Below are 22,009 nucleotides of genomic sequence, written 5' to 3'. Positions count from 1 at the left end.
CCTTCAACTCCTCCTCAAGCAGCGGGCCCCGACTGGCCGGGGCCCCTCGTGAGGTTGGGCCGACGCCTGGAGCGGCACCAGCCCCCAGCCCCCTGCTGAGAGGGGGTGCGCCGCTTCATGTCCCGCCTGCGGCCCCCATGGAGGAGGACGAGGTGGGGCGTGTGTTGGAGTTCGAGCGCGGCGGAGCATCGTTCGTCATGAGCTCTTCCAGGAGGCGATGGGTGTGATGAGCCGGCTTGGTGAAGAACTTGCGGGTGTCGAATCGCGCCTTGAGGCTGAGGGTCTTAGGCTGGTGGAGGAACGGCGTAAACTGAGGGTGGCCATCAACCTTGGCTACTACCAGCGTGATCTTGACAATGCGAATGCCGAGGCGTCCCTCAAGGTTCCCCATGAGGCTTGCTCCCGAGCCTTGGAGGAGGCTCGCGAGGCTGACTGCCGTCACGAGGCTGCGGAGAAGCGTGCGTGGGAGCTCCAAGCCTGGAGTGCGTCCCTCGAGCATCAAGTGGAGGCGCGCAGAGCCGCCCTTGCGTCGCTGAGGGGGACGCCTGCCGAGGAAGAGGAGGTCCGGAAGCGTGAGGAGGCGTTGGCTCTGGAAGCCGTGGAGTGCAGCCCCGAGCTTGAGCAACTTGAGACAAGGGAGCGTCAAGTTGCTCAAGCAGAAGATGCCGTCGGGGCTCGCGAGGCCAAGGTCCAGGAGGAAGTCGACCGCTGGGTGGCCGAGGTTCGCGCGGGTCTTGAAGGTTGGTACGATCTGAAGCTGAAGCTTGCGGGGACCGAGGCAGCGGGCAGGACCGCCGCTCTTAGGCCCAGGTTAGATGGGCGGAGAGGCGTGAGGAGGCCATGGATGCCACCCTGGTCACGGCGCAGGAGGACTTGGCCTCCGCCCGCGTCGAGCTGCTTTCCCTTCGGAAACAGGTTGATGACGCCGAAGCCGTCACGCGGCAAAACAGGGAAGAAGTGCTTCAACGGCGGACGCTGGAGCGCGAGCACGCCCCAATGCTTCAGGACCTCTGGAACAGGGCTAACACCGCCCTGGGCTACATCTGCGACGAGAATGCACCGCACCCCCACTCGAATGACTACGCCAGTCACCTGAACTTCTTTGCCAATGTGGTGACGCGCCTGGAAGCCCGGTCTGATAGGGTTCGCCAGCTTGTGGAAGAGAGAAGCCGGGGCCTGCTCGGGTGCGCGTTCTCCCATGTCTTCAGCCACCTTCCAAATTCCTTCCCCGACTTCGACTTTGACGCTGCCATTGCCCCTGTACTGCAGGCCATTCGTGGTGACCTAGCGCGGTGGGTGGAGGACAACGTGGACGCGCTGGTCAGGGCCTTCACTTCCGAAGACGAAGCGGTGGTAGTCGTGGCAGACGAAGGTGACGTGGTCAACAACGGCGATGGAGGCATCGCCGAAGGCGACGATGCCGACGAAGACGACGACATCGCGAGCGACGCGTCCAAAGGCGATGCAGCGAGCGACATATCTGGCTGATCCCAGGCTCCACCTGCTATTTTATCCTGTATGCAAAAACTCGGGCGTGGACCCTGAAGATTGTGAGAGCATTTTGAGAGGGGGAGCCCCTCGTGTAAATAAACCGCTGCCTTCATTCTCTTATGTCAAACTGAGTGTGCGCCTTCGTGAAATCGTGAATCTGGCGGCTAGTTCCCATCGTGGCTTACCTTAGCCGGGGCGGGTCGCGAACTGGATCGTGAGGTCATGAGCTTTTCGGGACTCCTGGAGAGCCCGTCGATCCACCCCTGGGGGCCTCGTGAGAGGCGAGCACCATCTGTGGCATCAGCGTGCGCGCGCGGCACACGTGTGCCCTGCCCAATCCAGCTCGCGAGGGGCTCGTGAGTGGAAGGCGTGGTGCGTGAGTCCAAAACAAGGCGAGAACCAGATAACGAGAAATTGCTCCGAATGAGAAAAGGCTCCCCCAGCGCGCATCAATGAAAACTCAACTTCAACTTAAATCCAAATTCAAAAGGCAAGGCTACAGAAAAGGGACTCAAAGCAAATGGCCGCGTCCGGCACCTAGTCTAGTCTTCTTGTCTTCAAGTCTTCTCACCAGCGCGGAGCTAAGTGCTGCCACTAGGCGTGGGAGGGAGCCCCCGAGGCCCGAGGGCGGCTCTCCGGAGACTCCGGGGTGTGTACAACCCCACTCATTATTACGTGAGAGTGTCACGGGCGGCGATCTTCATAGGCACTGGGCCTTCTTCACAGGTACCGGCCTTGCTTCATATCGCCAGACGAGGGCCCCGCCTTGCGCCGCCCTCGCCCACCTTTGGGACGACCGGCAGCTAGGACGACACAAAGGGGGGAAAGGGGACGCCAGCGGTGCCCTCGGCGACCATGGGTCCTCTGCCGGGGGTAGGCTTTTCAGCACCTCCCCAGCAGAGGGCCTACCTCCGAGGGGACCTTGCTCCGCGCGACACGGCGAGGGATCTGGCTCCCGGCTTCTCTCCTGATGTCCCCAGCGCGATCCTCCTGGCTGAAGGGAGGTCGCCGAGCTGGGGCCGCCAGCTGCTGCGGTGACCTGATTCTCCTGCGACCCATGGTTAGCGTAAGCTTGCTCCTGAGGGATTAGTGGTACCCTATATCCGTTGTCGACGGCGCGGTTGGCGGGGCTATCCTTCGGCTCCTGGAAGGCTTCAGATCCTAATGCCTCCTCCTCCCAACCTGGCCCGATGAACGAGCCAGGCTCGTCCTCCGGCGTGTACTCCTGGTCCATCATGCGGGGCACATAGGCTTCCGGGGCTGTCACCCCAAACACCTCGCCGTAGTGCCCCACACTCCACATCGCCCGGCCCATCGCGGCGTCCTGAGGATAATAGTGCGACGCCTCGCTAGAGTCATGGGGGGCAACGCTCGCGCCCAGGCTCATCGGAGGCGGCGTGGGGGCAACGGGCCCCCCCGACGCCGCCAGCCGCCCTGGTGCTGATGAAGCCCCCAGGCACACCTGAAGGCGTGTGGTTGCGGCGAGGCCCGCCGTGAGGTCTCGTAGTGGCCTGAGAAGGAAGCAGATAGCAGAAGGGCGGCGCTCCCGATGCCGCCGCATCCAGTAGCTCAGCAACGCGTTCCAGCAGTGCATCCCGACCGCTCTCCATCAGTCGGCACCGCAGCAACTCCCGCGCCACCGTGAGCGTGACCCGCATGTTTGCCTACTCCCGCCATGTGTGCGGCGCCGTTGCTGCGGCGTGGCTTGCGACCCTTGCAGCAGCTCGCGCTTGTCGTGAAGTGAGGGTGGACGGCGCCCCGCCATGCCACCCGCGCCCTGCAGCGTTAGGCGGCGCTCGCGCCGCCTGGAGCGCGGGGTTGATGCCTTCATGGGTAGGTGACGCTGCCCAGGCTGGCCAGGCTGCCCAGCGGTCGGAGTCGGCCCTCGGGTCGCCGGATATCGGGGCCGCGGAGCGTCGGCGGGTCGATTGGTGGGGAAGAGGCTCCGGCGCACCCCTACCTGGCGCGCCAAATGTTGGATCACGGGTTCCAGCAAAACCCTCAAGGTTTGAACACTGGGGTGCGCGCGGAGATTTCCTCCCTACCGATCTACGCCCTGGCTCGCTAAGATCTCGTGGACGAACTCGACGAACTCACAACACAAAGACACAAGATTTATACTGGTTCGGGCCACCGTTGTGGTGTAATACCCTACTCCAGTGTGGTGGTGGTGGATTGCCTCTTGGGCTGATGATGAACAGTACAAAGGGAAGAACAACCTCATGAGGTTGAGGTGTTCTTGCGCTTGGTGAACTTGTGGATGTGAGGATGGGAGGTGGAACCGATCCCCCTACTATGGTGGCTAATTCTACTTATATAGGCCCTGGTCCTCTCCCCAAATATTGAGCGGGAAGGGAGCCAACAACGGCCAATTTGAAAGGGGACAACTAGTACAACTTATCCTGACAAAAGCGGTCTTCGCCTGCGCAAGGCTCTGGTGGTGACGCCGTCTTGGGCTCCATGGTGACCTCCGTCCTGCCGTCTTGCTGGTCTTGGTCTCGTTGCACGGATATGGAAACCTTTGCTTGATGCCTCGGTACTCCGCGCCTGCGCTTGCCTCCTTAGCACCGAAGAGGAAACAAGGACGCTGCGCGCGCTAGCGCCCGCCTGGCGCCCGCCTGATCTTGATCGTCATGGCTCACGTCATGAGAGCCTCGCGAGGTTTGCCCTGCCTTGATTTCTCCGCTCCTCGCGAGGCAACCTAGTGAGGCCGCTCCTGAGGAGGTCTTGTGTCGTCTGCCTCGCGAGGGTCTTGAATGCCTTGTTGATGAAGATGGGCCATACAAGCCTGCTAGCACAGCCATGCCGTGGGCCGCAGGCAGGCAAGTCTGGGGACCCCCGTTCCCAGAACGCCGACACATATGTTTTCTTGCATTTCTTCTACTTTGTTGCACCGCCATCTACTTAGTTTACTCATCATATATGTCGAGATGCCATGCCCATCCATTATCAATACATATTCCATCTGTCATCATACCATGTTTTTTTCACTCAAATGTTGTTCCTGTGCATCAGACATCAAAAAGGAAGAGGGTGATTGCCGAACCTGAAGGAGCACCAGCAAAGTCTTTGAAAAACATGGTTGTGCCGGAGAAATCAGACAGCACCCCACTTATATTGACTGTACAACCAGTGACACAAAACGTAGGACCCACTCCAGTAGACTGTACCCATACTTCACTGGCCACACCTCTAGCCCCACCACACAGGACCTGCACTCCAGCAAAAGGTATGCTGATTTCAGTTGCCATAGCACCAGCCGTACCATAGATTGAAGCATTGTGCTTTTCAAGGAAGCATTGCAGCAGTATCGGTGTTACCTGAGGAAATCACACTTTGATGGCAAGTCTATAAACGAGTTTCTGGTGAAGTCTCCTGTGCTAAATTTAGAAGACATTGAATGGAAAAACCTTGTTATGCACTGGTCTCGTTCCGAGGATGAGGTACTGTCTATGATATCGCATGACAATTTGAACTTCTACTTTTCCGCATGTGCCTTACAGATCTTTTTTGCAGGAAATCTGCTCGAAAAGGAATTCCGTTTTGAAAAGAACGACAGGATATCGCAAATATGCTGCCCGCTGCTTTGCTCTTATTAGTACCTGTTGTCCTGTATCACTATACTTGCATACATACCTGGTTCATTATGTGACAACATTATGCATGATAGCTTGCTTATCAATTGTTCGCTCCAAATTATCTGATCTATATGAATGGTTACATTAGTGTAGCATATATCCAATGCCAATCAAAAAATTTAGCTCTGCATTGTTCTTGTAAGTACCTACTGTCCTTTAACAGTGTACTTATATTGACAGGTAGTTGTTCATGTACCATCACTCTGCAGCTTATTTTCCTTTGCCCTCCATTTTCTACACATAAGATCTATATTTACTCTTACCATAAGGTTGGATAACACCGATGGTACTGAAGAAGTTTAGCTCTGCATTGCTCTTGGCTGTACCTTTTGCCTGTATCGCTGTACTTACATTTATAGCTACTTGGTTATGTAGCATCACTCTTCATCTTATCTTAAATATTCTCCATTTTTCTTATATTGTCACATCTATATTTACTCTTAACAAAATGTAGAATAAAGGCAATGCTTATGAAGAAGATTCTGTGGTAAACTTCTTGAATTGCCCCCCATCAGCATGGACAAGGGCTTTATAGAGCTTGCCTTCACCAATAATGTAAGTTTGTCCTTCTCAAGCCTTCAAACTTTGTTGTGTATATTTGGTTAGGCATGACTGCAACAGCTGTTTATTTTTGGTGTTTGCATCAAATTGCATGTTTAAAGTTTATTATGTACTTCATAAACAAAAGTTTGTCCTTCTCAATTTAAGTTTGCAGTTGTACAACCAAGTTCCTTCTTCATACCATGTAAATTAAACTATACAGAGCAAGTGATCTTATTTTGCCAATCTGAAATGGGATAAATTGACAGCACACTAACCATTGATACTTATGAGTTCTTGATTTGTAATCCAGTGGTGTCGTGAAGCTGCCAACTCCTTCACAATGTCATTTCCTGCCATGTCTTGACCTGAACAATACCATATTGTGTTAATGCTATTTTAAACTGTGTCACTTTATTCGTCAGTAAGAAATGTGATGAATTGTCAGCGCTGATACTTATATGTGCAAAACCTATCATCTGTCTGCTTGTTTATCTTTCAGAGTGAGGAGGATATAAGTGTCAAACAAGTGCAGTCTCATCAGCTTGCTCAGCTGCTTGCGCTGCAGCTCCCGAGCAGGGCTAACCTTTCTTGAACTCTATTGAAGTGCTGTCGGTTTTGTATATTATTTTGTCGGCGTGTTTAATTGCACTGGTGGCGATCTTTGATGCCCAGTGTATGTAATCTGTTGTGTGCTTGTGCTTTATTATCATAGTGGCGAACTTTGATGCCCAGTGGATGTAATATGCCGTAATTTCTTTATTGTATAGTCTAGGTTTTTTTCTTATTCACGATGTTGCGGTTATTTTACTGTATATATATCCTGTCTTCGCAGTAAACCGGCCAAACCGTAAAATTACGGTACATAATTGGGTCGTCATGCAAATCACTATGTATGATCCGCATCATGGGCCCCGTCATCTTGGTCCGTTAACAGGCCTAAATGTAAACTGGCCCACTAGTAGATTCGGGCCTTTAATAGGCCGAGTAAACCACCGGCCCTATTTTCCCAAGAAAACACAATGGGCTTTTAGGAGGCTGAAAAGTAGGTTGGGCCTGGAAAGTGCCGAACAGCTCACGGGCCGGCAGCAGGCCAAAATAGACCCCGGCCCATGATTGTGCCAATCAAATCATGGGCTTATAATAGGCCAAAATTGTCTCGGTCCTTGTTTTGCCCAATCAGATTATCGTCTGTGAGCAGGCCGGATGCAAACGGGGCCATAGTTAGGCCCAACTATATGACGGGCTTTTAACAGGCCGAAATATATATATATATATATAGGGCCGAAATGTTAAACAGGCCTTTAACAGGCCGAAACTAATATCAGGCCGAATTACTAAATGGGCCTTTATCAAGTGGGCCCAAAAGCATAGCGTCCAGTTGACGGGCCGAATCTGATATGGGCCATAATTTAGCCCAAAGCCTCTCAAAGGGCCGGACCTGATCTGGGCCGTAATTTGGCCCAGAACGTGGGAGGCTTTTAACGGGCCAGATCTCATATGGGCCTTTATTAGGCCCGGAACATGGCAGACTGTTAATGGACCGGATCAAATATGGGCCGGCATTTGGCCCAAAACATGGCAGCCTGTTAATGGGCCCGGCCTACTAGTGTCATCAAAATCTTTTGGGCCTTCAGCTGGGCCAGCCCATTATGGTCGGCAAAATCTCATGGGCCTTTAGCTGGACCGACCCATTATGGTCCGCAAAATCTTGGGGGCCTTTAGCTGGGCCGACCCATTATGGTCCGCAAAATCTCGCGGGCCTTTAGCTGGGTCGGCCCATTATGGCCCACAAAATCTTGTGGGCCTTTATCTGGGCCGGCCCATTATGGTCCGCAAAATCTCGTGGGCCTTTTGCTAGGCCGGCCCATTATGGACCACAAAATCTTGTGGGCCTTTAGTTGGGCCGGCCCATGTAAAATTTATGGGCCACTTTTGGGCCGGTCCACGTGTCAACATTTCATAAGCGCATCTCGCCCATTGGATGAGTGACATCTGTCCCAACGGTGACCCGACACGTGTTTCCTCCAGCCAATGATGATTTTACACGTGGAAAATCCCCATTGGTCGGGGCTGTTAACGGGTTATCGGATCCAAAATCGAACCCGATAGCTTAACGGCGTTCCGTTACGGTGGATGCCATGTGTCGGTCACCCTTGACGAAAGCACTTCTGTGACGCGCGATTTATCGTCATGGAAGTGGACACTTCCGTGATGATAATTTTGGTAATGTCATGGAACACTTCTATGATAGCACATGTATGACTATCTTGATTCTGTCATAAATTTGTCATGGATGTACATGCATGACAGAAAACGTGACCTACTGTGACAAACACGTATCATCACGGAAGTGCAATTTTTTGTAGTGTCAACTATCATATTATCTTTCACTATTGCTAACACTCACATGATACTTATGGGTACAAAGTTTCAACCGGACACAGAGAAAGATAGGGGCTTATAGTTTCGCCTCCCAACCTTTTACCTCAAGGGTAATGTCAACCATAATATTTATGATAGCTTACATCCGGATCTCTCCAACACACAGAGATTGCCAAAGGAAAAAGTATAAAAAGGAAAGGTGATGATCACCATGACTCTTGTATAAGGGTAGAAGATAAAAGTAAAAGATAGGCCCTTCGCAGAGGGAAGCAGAGGTTGTCATGCACTTTTATGGTTGGATGCACAAAATCTTAATGCAAAAGAACGTCACTTTATATTGCCGCTTGTGATAAGGTCATTTATTATGCAGTCCGTCGCTTTTATTTCTTCCATATCACAAGTTCGTATAAAGCTTATTTTCTTCACACTAATAGATCATACATATTTACAGAGCAATTTTTATTGCTTGCACCGATGAAAACTTACTTGAAGGATCTTACTCAATCCATAGGTAGTTATGGTGGACTCTCATGGCAAAACTGGGTTTAGGGATATTTGGAAGCACAAGTAGTATCTCTACTTGGTGCAAAGAATTTGGCTGGCATGAGGGGGAAAGGCAAGCTCAACATGTTGGATGATCCATGACAATATAACTTCTATTCGGATATAAGAAAACATAACCCATCATGTTGTCTTCCTTGTCCAACATCAACTTTTTAGCATGTCATATTTTAATGAGTGCTCACAATTACAGAAGATGTCCAAGATAGTATATTTATATGTGAAGCCTCTTTATTACTTCCTATTAATTGCAACAATGACAAAAACTATGTTTGTCAACTCTCAACAACTTTTATTCATCATACTATTTATATGTGAAGTCATTACTCTCCATAAGATCAATATATGAACTTTTTGTTTCTTTTTATTCTTTCTTTTATTTAATTTGCCTCAAGATCATAGCAAGAAAGCAAAGCCCTCAACTCAAAACTACTCTTTATTATATATAACTCAAGGACTCGATTACATGGATAGAGATCAAGGCAAAACTCAAAGCTAGATCATACTAAAACTTTATTCTACTAGCCCAAGATATAATCAAAAGGATCAAACTAAGAAAAACGATAAAGATAGAGGTGTGATGGTGATACGATACCGGGGCACCCCCCAGGCTTGGCAGTTGCCAAGGGGAGTGCCCATACCCATTTATTTAAATCTCTTTCTTCAGAGGTGGTGCTGATGGAGTTGTTGATGAAGTAGGTTTCTCTGAGCTTGTCTCCTCCTTTCCCTTAGGATCATAGTCTTCTTCTTCCTCCGTGTTCCAACCACATTGTTCCAAATCCCCGTAGGCTTTGGGTCTGCAACGTAATTAGCCACATAGCTTTCTCCCTCCGAATCCTAGGACGGCATATAGCTCTAGATCTGCTGCAGAAACAACTCAAAACGAGAACAAAGGATTTTGTCGTGGTACTGTTGTCAGAACCTTCGGGAGATTATATAATGAATTTTTACAGACCATAAGAAGTATTCTGCAAGAAAACAGAGTCCGGAGGGCACACGAGGGGGGCACAAGGTTGGGGGGCGCGCTCTCCACCCTTGTGGTGGCCTCGTGTCTCTTTCGGACTACTTTTAATTTTCCTATTTTTTGTAAAAATTCCAAAACAGAGAAAATTTAACATTGGAAACGTTTTGGAGTCGGTTTACTTACCGTACCACATATATATTCCTTTTCGGAGTCTGAAACGTTCTGGAAAGTGTCCCTTATGTACTGCTCCGGTGTTGCGGTGTCAATTATGTCGGTCTCAACATTTATGGGGGTACCCGAGATATAGTGTTTAAGTATTTGACCGTTTAGCACCTTCGGATTTGTGCCTTCGGCATTGTTGATTTTTATGGCACCGGAACGATAGACCTCCTCGATGATGTAAGGGCCTTCCCATTTATAGAGAAGTTTTCCTGCAAAAAAACTTAAACAAGAGTTGTATAGCAAAACATGATCACCTACATTAAACTCACGCTTTTGTATCCTTTTATCATGCCATCTTTTAACTTTTTCTTTAAACAACTTGGCATTCTCATAGGCTTGGGTTCTCCATTCATCAAGTGAGCTAATGTCAAATAACCTCTTCTCACCGGCAAGTTTGAAATCATAATTGAGCTCTTTAATAGCCCAATATGCCTTATGTTCTAGTTCAAGAGGTAAGTGACATGCCTTTCCATAAACCATTTTATACGGAGACATTCCCATAGGATTTTTATAAGCAGTTCTATAAGCCCATAATGCATCACCAAGTTTCTTAGACCAATTCTTTCTAGGTCTATTAACAGTCTTTTGCAAAATTAATTTAATTTCTCTATAGCTTAATGATACGTCTCCGTCGTATCTATAATTTTTGATTGTTCCATGCCAATATTCTACAACTTTCATATACTTTTGGCAACTTTTTATACTATTTCTGGGACTAACATATTGATCCAGTGCCCAGTGCCAGTTCTGTTTGTTGCATGTTTTATGTTTTGCAGAAACCCAATATCAAACAGAGTCCAAACGGGATAAAAACGGACGGAGAATTATTTTGGAATATTTATGATTTTTGGGAAGTAAAATCAACGCGAGACGGTGCCCGAGGGGGCCACGAGGCAGGGGGCGCGCCCTGGACCCTCGTGGGCACCCCGTAAGGCGGTTGACGCTCTTCTTTTGCCACAAGAAAGCTAATTTTATGAGAAAGATCTGGGCGAAAGATTCAACCCAATCGGTGTTACAGATCTCCGGATATAAAAGAAACGGTGAAAGGGCAGCAGAGGAGAACGCAGAAACAGAGAGAGACAGAGAGACAGATCCAATCTCGGAGGGGCTCTCGCCCCTCCCACGCCATGGAGACCAAGGACCAGAGGGGAAACCCTTCTCCCATCTAGGGAGGAGGTCAAGGAAGAAGAAGAAGGGGGGCCCTCTCCCCCTCTCTTCCGGTGGAGCCGGAGCGCTGCTGTGGCCATCATCATCACCGCAATCTTCACCAACAACTTCACCGCCATCATCACCAACTCTCCCCCCTCTATGCAGTGGTGTAACCTCTCTCTTACCCGCTGTAATCTCTACTTAAACATGGTGCTCAACACTATATATTATTTCCCAATGATGTATGGCTATCCTATGATGTTTGAGTAGATCTGTTTTGTCCTATGGGCTATTTGATGATCAAGATTGGTTTGAGTTGCATGTTTTATTATTGGTGATGTCCTATGGTGCTCTCCGTGTCGCGCAAGCGTGAGGGATCCCCTCTGTAGGGTTTGCAATATGTTCATGATTTGCTTATGGTGGGTGGCGTGAGTGACAGAAGCACAGACCCGAGTAAGTAGGTTGTTTGCGTATGGGATAAAGAGGACTTGATGCTTTAATGCTATGGTTGGGTTTTACCTTAATGATCTCTAGTAGTTGCGGATGCTTGCTAGAGTTCCAATCATAAGTGGATATGATCCAAGTAGAGAAAGTATGTTAGCTTATGCCTCTCCCTCAAATAAAATTGCGATAATGATTACCGGTCTAGTTATCGATTGCCTAGGGACAAATAACTTTCTCGTGAAACAAGCTCTTTACTGAAACTAATTTAGTTGTGTCTTTACCTAAACAGCCCCTAGTTTTTATTTACGTGCTCTTTATTTTCTTGCAAGCCTATCCGAAAACACCTACAAAGTACTTCTAGTCTCATACTTGTTCTAGGTAAAGCGAACGTCAAGCGTGCGTAGAGTTGTATCGGTGGTCGATAGAACTTGAGGGAATATTTGTTCTACCTTTAGCTCCTCGTTGGGTTCGACACTCTTACTTATCGAAAGAGGCTACAATTGATCCCTTATACTTGTGGGTTATCAAGACCTTTTTTGGCGCCGTTGCCGGGGAGCAATAGCGTGGGGTGAATATTCTCGTGTGTGCTTGTTTGCTTTATCACTAAGTAATTTTTATTTGCTGTTCTTAGTTGTTCTTTATCTTTAGTTATGGATATGGAACACGAAATACCAAAAAAATTAGGTGTACTTGCTACTCATGGAGATGAGGAACCTCCTAAAACACTCGATGCTCGTTATGTGACAGATATTATGTACTACTTTGATAATCTAGAGAAAACCCCATTCAATTTGGTAATGGGAGTAACGTTGGATCAACGCGAATACTTTAGGGATTATCGCTTGACACAAAAAGGGAAACTGTTATGGGATCAAATTTATATATTGAAGTGGTATGCTCGGCAAGTATGCTTGAGTTATGATTGTACTTGTTGCTCTACGATGAAGGCTCCACACCTTCCCTTTTCATGCAAATTTAATGATAATAAAACCTTAGCTTCTTATGCTAATGGTATATATGATTACTATGATGTGGAACAAATAGAAGAATCTGTTGCTTTTATGGGAGCTTATGAAATTGAATCTATGTTTAAAGAGTTTGAAGATTTTGATGATGCTGTTTACAGACCTGAAAATTTAGCTATCCTCAAATATTGCTATGAGAATTATGAATACAATTCCGATATTAATGCACTTATTTAGAAAGTCTCCGCTGTCCAAGAAGAGACTAATATTTTGCAGGAGTCTATGGAAGAAGGAATTGATGAAACTGTGAGCTCATTGGATGAAAAAGATGAGGAGGAGAGCGAAGAACAAAAGGAGGAAGAGCGGATTGATCACCTGTTCCCACCTTCTAATGAGAGTAACTCTTCAACTCATACATTGTTTAATTTCCCTTCATGCTTACCGAAGGATGAATGCTATGATAATTGCTATGATCCCGTTGATTCTTTTTAAATATCCCTTTTTGATGATGCTTGCTGTGCTTGTGGCCAAGATGCCGATCTGAATTATGCTTATGGAGATGAACTTGCTATAGTTCCTTATGTTAAACATGAAATTGTTGCTATTGCACCCACGCATGATAGTCCTATTATCTTTTTGAATTCTCCCGATTATACTATATCGGAGAAGTTTGTGCTTATTAAGGATTATATTGATGGGTTGCCTTTTAGTACTACACATGATGATTTTGATGAGTATAATATGCATGTGCTTGCTGCTCCTACTTGCAATTATTATGAGAGAGGAACTATATCTCCACCTCTCTATGTTTCCAACACGATAAAATTGCAAGAAACTGTTTATACTATGCATTGGCCTTTACTTTGTGTGCATGAATTGTTATTTTATGACATGCCAATGCATAGGAAGATAGTTATACTTCATTGTTGCATGATGTATGTTAATTTGTGCTCACTACTAAATTACAAATCATTGCTAATTAAAATTGGCTTTGATATACCTTGGGATCCGGGTGGATTCGCTACTTGAGCACTATATGCCTAGCTTAATGGCTTTAAAGAAAGCGCTGCCAGGGAGACAACCCGGAAGTTTTAGAGAGTCATTTATTTCTGTTGAGTGCTTTTATATAGTTTAAAAACAAAAAATAAAGAGGGGAACCTAAAAACTTTTTCAAAAAGAAAAGTGAAAGTGAGAAAGACGAGCATTGTTAAAGTGGGAGCTAGCCTTGAACTTTGTTCATGCTCACGAAAACTTTGTGAACCTTGATTACAGAAACTTTTCAACAAAAATAATTATCCCCTTGTACAATTCCATTGTATTATAAAAATAATGTGCCAAGGTTTGCCTTTAGGATGTTTACAATGCTTGTTGGTTTGTATGGTGCAGGACAGAAACTTTGGTTGTAGTGCGAGATTTTTAATGTTTTACTGGAACGTCAAATGGTTCTGATTCTTTTTGCACTGTATTTATATACAAATTGTTTATTTTTCCTAATTTTGGCAGAATTTTTCAAGTATCAGAAGTATGGTGAATGTTCATATTATTACAGACTGTTCTGTTTTAGACAGATTCTGTTTTTGATGCATAGTTTGCTTGTTTTGATGAAACTATCAATTTATATCAGTGGATTAAGCCATGAAAAAGTTATATTACAGTATACACAATACAAAAATAAAATATGAATTGTTTTGAAACAGTACTTAGAGTAGTGATTTGCTTTATTATACTAACGGATCTTACCGAGTTTTCTGTTGAAGTTTTGTGTGGATGAAGTGTTCGATGATCGAGGAGGTATCGATGTGAGAAGAAGGAAGAGAGGCAAATGCTCAAGCTTGGGGATGCCCAAGTCACTCCAAGTAAATATTCAAGGAGACTCAAGCGTCTAAGCTTGGGGATGCACCGGAAGGCATCCCCTCTTTCTTCAACAACTATCGGTATGTTTTCGGATTCGTTTCGTTCATGCGATATGTGCAATCTTGGAGCGTCTTTTGCATTTAGTTTTCATTTTTATTTTACGCACCATGCTGGTATGAGAAAGTCCTTGGTTGATTTATAGAATTCTCTTTGCACTTCACTTATATCTTTTGAGTATGGCTTTATAGAATGCTTCATATGCTTCACTTATATCATTTGAAGTTGGATTGCCTGTTTCTCTTCACTTAGACAACCGCCATTTATAGAATGCTCTTTTGCTTCACTTATATTTGTTAGAGCGTGGACATATATTTTGTAGAAATAATTGAACTCTCTTGCTTCACTTATATCTATTTAGAGAGATGACATGAATTGGTCATTCACATGGTTAGTCATAAAATCCTACATAAAACTTGTAGATCACTGAATATGATGTGTTTGATTCCTTGCAATAGTTTTGCGATATAAATATGGTAATATTAGTGTCATGCTAGTGGGTAGTTGTGGATTGTAGAAATACTTGTGTTGAGGTTTGTGATTCCCGTAGCATGCACGTATGGTGAACCGTTATGTAACGAAGTTGGAGCATGAGGTATTTATTGATTGTCTTCCTTATGAGTGGCGGTCGGGGACGAGCGATGGTCTTTTCCTACCAATCTATCCCCCTAGGAGCATGCGCGTAGTACTTTGTTTTGATGACTAATAAACTTTTGCAATAAGTATATGAGTTCTTTATGACTAATGTTGAGTCCATGGATTATACGCACTCTCACCCTTCCATCATTGCTAGCCTCTTCGGTACCGTGCATTGCCCTCCCTCACCTCGAGAGTTGGTGCAAACTTCGCCAACCCCGTGATACGCTCTATCCCACATAAGCCTCATTATATATTCCTCAAAACAGCCACAATACCTACCTATCATGGCATTTCCATAGCCATTCCGAGATATATTGCCATGCAACTTCCATCATCATCATATACATGAGTTGAGCATTTATTGTCATATTGCTTTGCATGATCGTAAGATAGCTAGCATGATGTTTTCATGGCTTGTCCGTTTTTTGATGTCATTGCTACACTAGATCATTGCACATCCCGGTACACCGCCGGAGGCATTCATATAGAGTCATATCTTTGTTATAGATATCGAGTTGTAATATCGAGTTGTAAGTAAATAAAAGTGTGATGATCATCATTATTAGAGCATTGCCCCAGTGAGGAAAGGATGATGGAGACTATGATTCCCCCACAAGTCGGGATGAGACTCCGGACGAAAAAGAAGAAGAAGAGAAAGGCAAAAAAAAGAGAAGGCCCCCCCCCCCAAAAAAAAGAAAAAAAACAATGAGAGAAAAAGAGAGAAGGGGCAATGTTACTATCCTTTTAGCACACTTGTGCTTCAAAGTAGCACCATGTTCTTCATATAGAGAGTCTCTTGAGTTATCACTTTCATATGCTAGTGGGAATTTTCATTATAGAACTTGGCTTGTATATTCCAACATGGGCTTCCTCAAATGCCCTAGGTCTTCATGAGCAAGCAAGTTGGATGCACACCCACTTAGTTTCAGTTTGAGCTTTCATACACTTATAGCTCTTAGTGCATCCGTTGCATGGCAATCCCTACTCCTCGCATTGACATCAATTGATGGGCATCTCCATAGCCCATTGATTAGCCGCATTGATGTGAGACTTTCTCCCTTTTTCTCTTCTCCACACAACCTCCACCATCATATTCCATTCCACCTATAGTGCTATGTCCATGGCTCACGCTCATGTATTGCGTGAAAGTTGAAAAGGTTTGATAACATCAAAAGTATGAAGCAACTGCTTGGCTTGTCATTGGGGTTGTGCATGATGTGAATATTTTGTGTGGTGAAGATGGAGCATAGCCAGACTATATGATTTTGTAGGGATAACTTTCTTTGGCCTTGTTATTTTGAAAATACATGATTGCTTTATTAGTAGGGTTGAAGTATTATTACTTTTGTGTCAAATGATAGACTATTGCTTTGAATCATTCGTGTCTTAATATTCATGCCATGATTAGATATAAGATCAAGATTATGCTAGGTAGCATTCCACATCAAAAATTATCTTTTTATCATTTACCTACTCGAGGAGGAGCAGGAATTAAGCTTGGGGATGCCGATACGTCTCCGTCGTATCTATAATTTTTGATTGTTCCATGCCAATATTCTACAACTTTCATATAATTTTGGCAACTTTTTATACTATTTTTGGGACTAACATATTGATCCAGTGCCCAGTGCCAGTTCCTGTTTGTTGCATGTTTTATGTTTCACAGAAACCCAATATCAAACGGAGTCCAAATGGGATAAAAATGGACGGAGAATTATTTCGGAATATTTATGATTTTTGGGAAGTAAAATCAACGCGAGACGGTGCCCGAGGGGGCCACGAGGCAAGGGGGCGCGCCCTAGACCCTCATGGGCACCCCGTAAGGCGGTTGACGCTCTTCTTTTGCACAAGAAAGCTAATTTTATGAGAAAGATCTGGACGAAAGATTCAACCCAATAGGTGTTACGGATCTCCGGATATAAAAGAAACGGTGAAAGGGCAGCAGAGGAGAACCCAGAAACAGAGAGAGACAGAGAGACAGATCCAATCTCGGAGGGGCTCTCGCCCCTCCCATGCTATGGAGACCAAGGACCAGAGGGGAAACCCTTCTCCCATCTAGGGAGGAGGTCAAGGAAGAAGAAGAAGAAGGGGGCCCTCTCCCCCTCTCTTCCGGTGGCGCCGGAGCACTGCCGTGGCCATCATCATCACCGCAATCTTCACCAACAACTTCACCGCCATCATCACCAACTCTCCCCCCCTCTATGTAGCAGTGTAACCTCTCTCTTACCCGCTGTAATCTCTACTTAAACATGGTGCTCAACGCTATATATTATTTCCCAATGATGTATGGCTATCCTATGATGTTTGAGTAGATCCGTTTTGTCCTATGGGCTATTTGATGATCAAGATTGGTTTGAGTTGCATGTTTTATTATTGGTGCTGTCCTATGGTGCTCTCCGTGTCGGGCAAGCGTGAGGGATCCCCGCTGTAGGGTTTGCAATATGTTCATGATTTGCTTATGGTGGGTGGCGTGAGTGACAGAAGCACAGACCCGAGTAAGTAGGTTGTTTGCATATGGGATAAAGAGGACTTGATGCTTTAATGCTATGGTTGGGTTTTACCTTAATGATCTCTAGTAGTTGCGGATGCTTGCTAGAGTTCCAATCATAAGTGCACATGATCCAAGTAGAGAAAGTATGTTAGCTTATGCCTCTCCCTCAAATAAAATTGCGATAATGATTACCGGTCTAGTTATCGATTGCCTAGGGACAAATAACTTTCTCGTGACAACAAGCTCTTTACTAAAACTAATTTAGTTGTGTCTTTACCTAAACAGCCCCTAGTTTTTATCTACGTGCTCTTTATTTTCTTGCAAGCCTATCCGAAAACACCTACAAAGTACTTCTAGTTTCATTCTTGTTCTAGGTAAAGCGAACGTCAAGCGTGCGTAGAGTTGTATCGGTGGTCGATAGAACTTGAGGGAATATTTGTTCTACCTTTAGCTCCTCGTTGGGTTCGACACTCTTACTTATCGAAAGAGGCTACAATTCATCCCCTATACTTGTGGGTTATCACTTAATTCTACTTGACCACTAGACTGAGGGTGATAAGGGGATGCAATTCTATGATTAACATCATACTTAGCAAGCATTTTACGAAAGGCACCATGAATAAAATGTGAACCACCATCAGTCATTACATATCTAGGGACTCCAAACCTCAGAAAAATAACTTCTTTAAGCATCTTAATTAAAGTGTTATGATCAGCACTACTAGTTGGAATAGCTTCTACCCACTTAGTAACGTAATCAACAACAACTAAAATATGTGTATACCCATTAGAGGAAGGAAAAGGTCCCATATAATCAAAGCCCCAAACATCAAATGGTTCAATAACAAGTGAATAGTTCATAGGCATTTCCCGACGTCTACTAATATTACCAATTCTTTGACATTGATCACAAGACAAGACAAACTTACGGGCATCCATGAAGAGAGTAGGCCAATAGAAACCGGATTGCAATACCTTATGTGCAGTTCTATCTCCAGCGTGGTGTCCTTCGTCACTCGGAGTGGCACTTGCGTAGGATCTGTTCCTGTTCATGCTCAGGTACACAACGTCTAATAACACCATCTATTCCTTCTTTATAAAGGTGTGGGTCATCCCAAAAGTAATCACTACAAAAAAAATACACTTCCGTGATGATACGTGTTTGTCACAGTAGGTCGCGTTTTTTGTCATGCATGTACATCCATGAAAAATTTATGACAGAATCAAGATAGTCATACCTGTGCTGTCGTAGAAGTGTTCCATGACATTACCAAAATTATCATCACGGAAGTGTCCACTTCCATGACGATAAATCACGCGTCACAGAAGTGCTTTCGTCAAGGGTGACCGACACGTGGCATCCACCGTAACAGAACGCCGTTAAGCTATCAGGTCGGGTTTTGGATCCGATAACCCGTTAACAGCCCCGACCAATGGGGATTTTCCACGTGTAAAATCATCATTGGCTGGAGGAGACACGTGTCAGGTCCGCGTTGGCACATGTGTCACTCATCCAATGGGCGAGACGCGCCTATGATATGTTGACACGTGGACCGGCACATCAAGTTTAAATGGGCCGGCCCAAGTGAAGGCCCACAAGATTTTGCGGACCATAATGGGCCGGCCCAGCTAAAGGCCCACGAGATTTTGCGGACCATAATGGGTTGGCCCAGCTAAAGGCCCACAAGATTTTGCGGGCCATAATGGGCCGGCCCAGGTAAAGGCCCACAAGATTTTTTGTGTGCCATAATGGGCCGGCCCAGGTAAAGGCCCACAAGATTTTTTGTGTGCCATAATGGGCCGGCCCAGGTAAAGGCCCACAAGATTCTTGCGCATCGTAATGGGCCGCCTAGCTAAAGGCCCACGAGATTTCGCCGACATTAATGGGCCGGCCCAGCTGTAGGCCCACAAGATTTTGAGGACCCTAGTAGGCCAGCCCATTAACTGGCTGCCATGTTTTGGGCCAAATGCCGGCCCATATTTTATCCGGTCCATTAATGGCCTGCCACGCTCCGGGCCTAATAGTGGCCCATATGAGATCCGGCCCGTTAAAAGCCTACCACGTTCTGGGCCAAATTACGGCCCAGATCAGGTCCGTCCCTTTAAGAGGCTTTGGGCTCAATTATGGCCCATATCAGATTCGGCCCGTCAACTGGACACTATGCTTTTGGGCCCACTTGCTAAAGGCCCACTTAGTAATTCGACCTGATATTAGTTTTGGCCTGTTAAGGGCCCGTTTAACATTTCGGCCCTATATTAATTTCGGCCTGTTAAAAGCCCGTCATATAGTTGGGCCTAACTACGGCCCGGTTTGCATCCGGCCTGCTCGCAGCCGATATCTGATTGGGCCAAACAAGGACCGAGACAATTTTGGCCTGTTAAAAGCCCGTGATTTGATTCACACAATCATGGGCCGGGGTTCATTTCGGGCTGCTGCCGGCCCGTGAGCTGTTCGGCACGTTTCAGGCCCAACCTACATCGTGATTGCATGACGGCCCGATTATGTACCGTAATTTTACGGTTTGGCCGGTTTACTGCGAAGACAGGATATATATACAGTAAAATAACTGCAGCATCGTGAATAAGAAAAAACCTAGACTATACAATAAAGAAATTACGTCATATTACATCCACTGGGCATCAAAGTTCGCCACTATGATAATAAAGCACAAGCAGACAGCAGATTACATACACTGGGCATCAAAGATCGCCACCAGTGCAAATAAACACGCTGACAAAATAATATACAAAACTGACAGCACTTCAATAGAGTTCAAGAAAGGTTAGCCCTGCTGGGGAGCTGCAGCGCAAGCAGCTGAGCAAGATGATGAGACTGCGCTTGTTCAACACTTATATCTTCCTCACTCTGAAAGATAAACAAGCAGACAGATGACAGGTTTTGCACATAAAAGTATCAGTGCTGACAATTCATCACATTTCTTACTGACGAATAAAGTGACACAGTTTAAAATTGCATTAACACAATATGGTATTGTTCAGGTCAAGACATGGCAGGAAATGGCATTGTGAAGGATTTGGCAGCTTCACGACACCACTGGATTACAGATCAAGAACTCATAAGTATCAATGGTTAGTGTGCTGTCAATTTATACCATTTGAGATTGGCAAATAAAGAGACGGTTTAGATAATAGTAGAATGATATGACATTGTTCATAGTTAAGACATTGCAGAATATGACATTGTGTTGTAGTGGGTGGGTTCACCACACCACTGGATTACGGATGAAGAACAGAAGCATACATGCAGTGCAAAAGAAGATCACTTGCTCTGTATAGTTTAATTTACATGGTATGAAGAAGGAACTTGGTTGTACAACTGAAAACTTAAATTGAGAAAGGACAAACTTTTGTTTATGAACTACATAATAAACTTTAAACAAGCAATTTGATGCAAACACCAAAAATAAACAGCTGTTGCAATCATGCCTAACCAAATATATACAACAAAGTAAATTACATTATTGGTGAAGACAGGCTCTATAAAGGCCTTGTCCAGGCTGATGGGGGGGCAATTCAAGAAGTTTACCACAGAATCTTCTTCAAAAGCATTGCCTTTATTCTACATTTTGTTAAGAGTAAATATAGATGTGATAATATACGAAAAAATGGAGAATATTTAAGATAAGATGAAGAGTGATGCTACATAACCAAGTAGTTATAAATGTAAGTGCAGCGATACAGGCAAAAGGTACAGCCAAGAGCAATGCACAGCTAAACTTCTTCACTACCAACCTTATGGTAAGAGTAAATATAGATCTGATGTGTAGAAAATGGAGGGCAAAGGAAAATAAGTTGCAGAGTGATGGTACATGAACAACTACCTGTCATTATAAGTACACTGATAAAGGACATCATGTACTTACAAGAACAATGCAAAGCTAAAAAAACATTGGCATTGGATATATTCTACACTAATGTAACCATTCATACAGATAAGATAATTTGGAGCGAACAATTGATAAGCAAGCTATCATGCATACTGCTGTCACATAATGAACCAGGTATGTATGCAAGTACAGTGATACAGGACAACAGGTACTAACAAGAGCAAAGCAACGGGCAGCATATTTGCGATATCCCGTCGTTCTTGTCAAACCGGAATTCTTCTTCGAGCAGATTTCCTGCAAAAAAGATCCGTAAGGCACATGCGGAAAAGTGGAAGTTCAAATTGTCATGTGATTTCATAGACAGTACCTCATCCTGGGAGCGAGACCAGTGCATAACAAGGTTTTTCCATTCAATGTCTTCTAAATTTAGCACAGGAGACTTCACCGGAAATTCGTTTATAGACTTGCCATTAAAGTGTGATTTCCTCAGGTAACACCGATACTGCTGCAATGCTTCCTTGAAAAGCACAAGCAAGCTTTGCTCGTCATGACTATCCAGATTGACCCTCGCCTAGTTACAACAATGTAATGTAAAAAATTGATGTGTTCAATCAGCAGAAAACAGGAAAATAATAACCATGAATAATAGCACTTACACGTAAGTTGGACAGGAAGATGTGAAAATGGTGTTTGTCTTCACAATAATCTTCCCATGATGGGAATATATGCACGTAGTCCCTAACAACATTGAAAGCATTGTC

This window comes from Aegilops tauschii, chromosome 3 (genome assembly GCF_002575655.3).
Source record: "Aegilops tauschii subsp. strangulata cultivar AL8/78 chromosome 3, Aet v6.0, whole genome shotgun sequence".
In the NCBI taxonomy this organism is placed as follows: domain Eukaryota; kingdom Viridiplantae; phylum Streptophyta; class Magnoliopsida; order Poales; family Poaceae; genus Aegilops; species Aegilops tauschii.
This window is presented reverse-complemented; position numbering follows the sequence as displayed.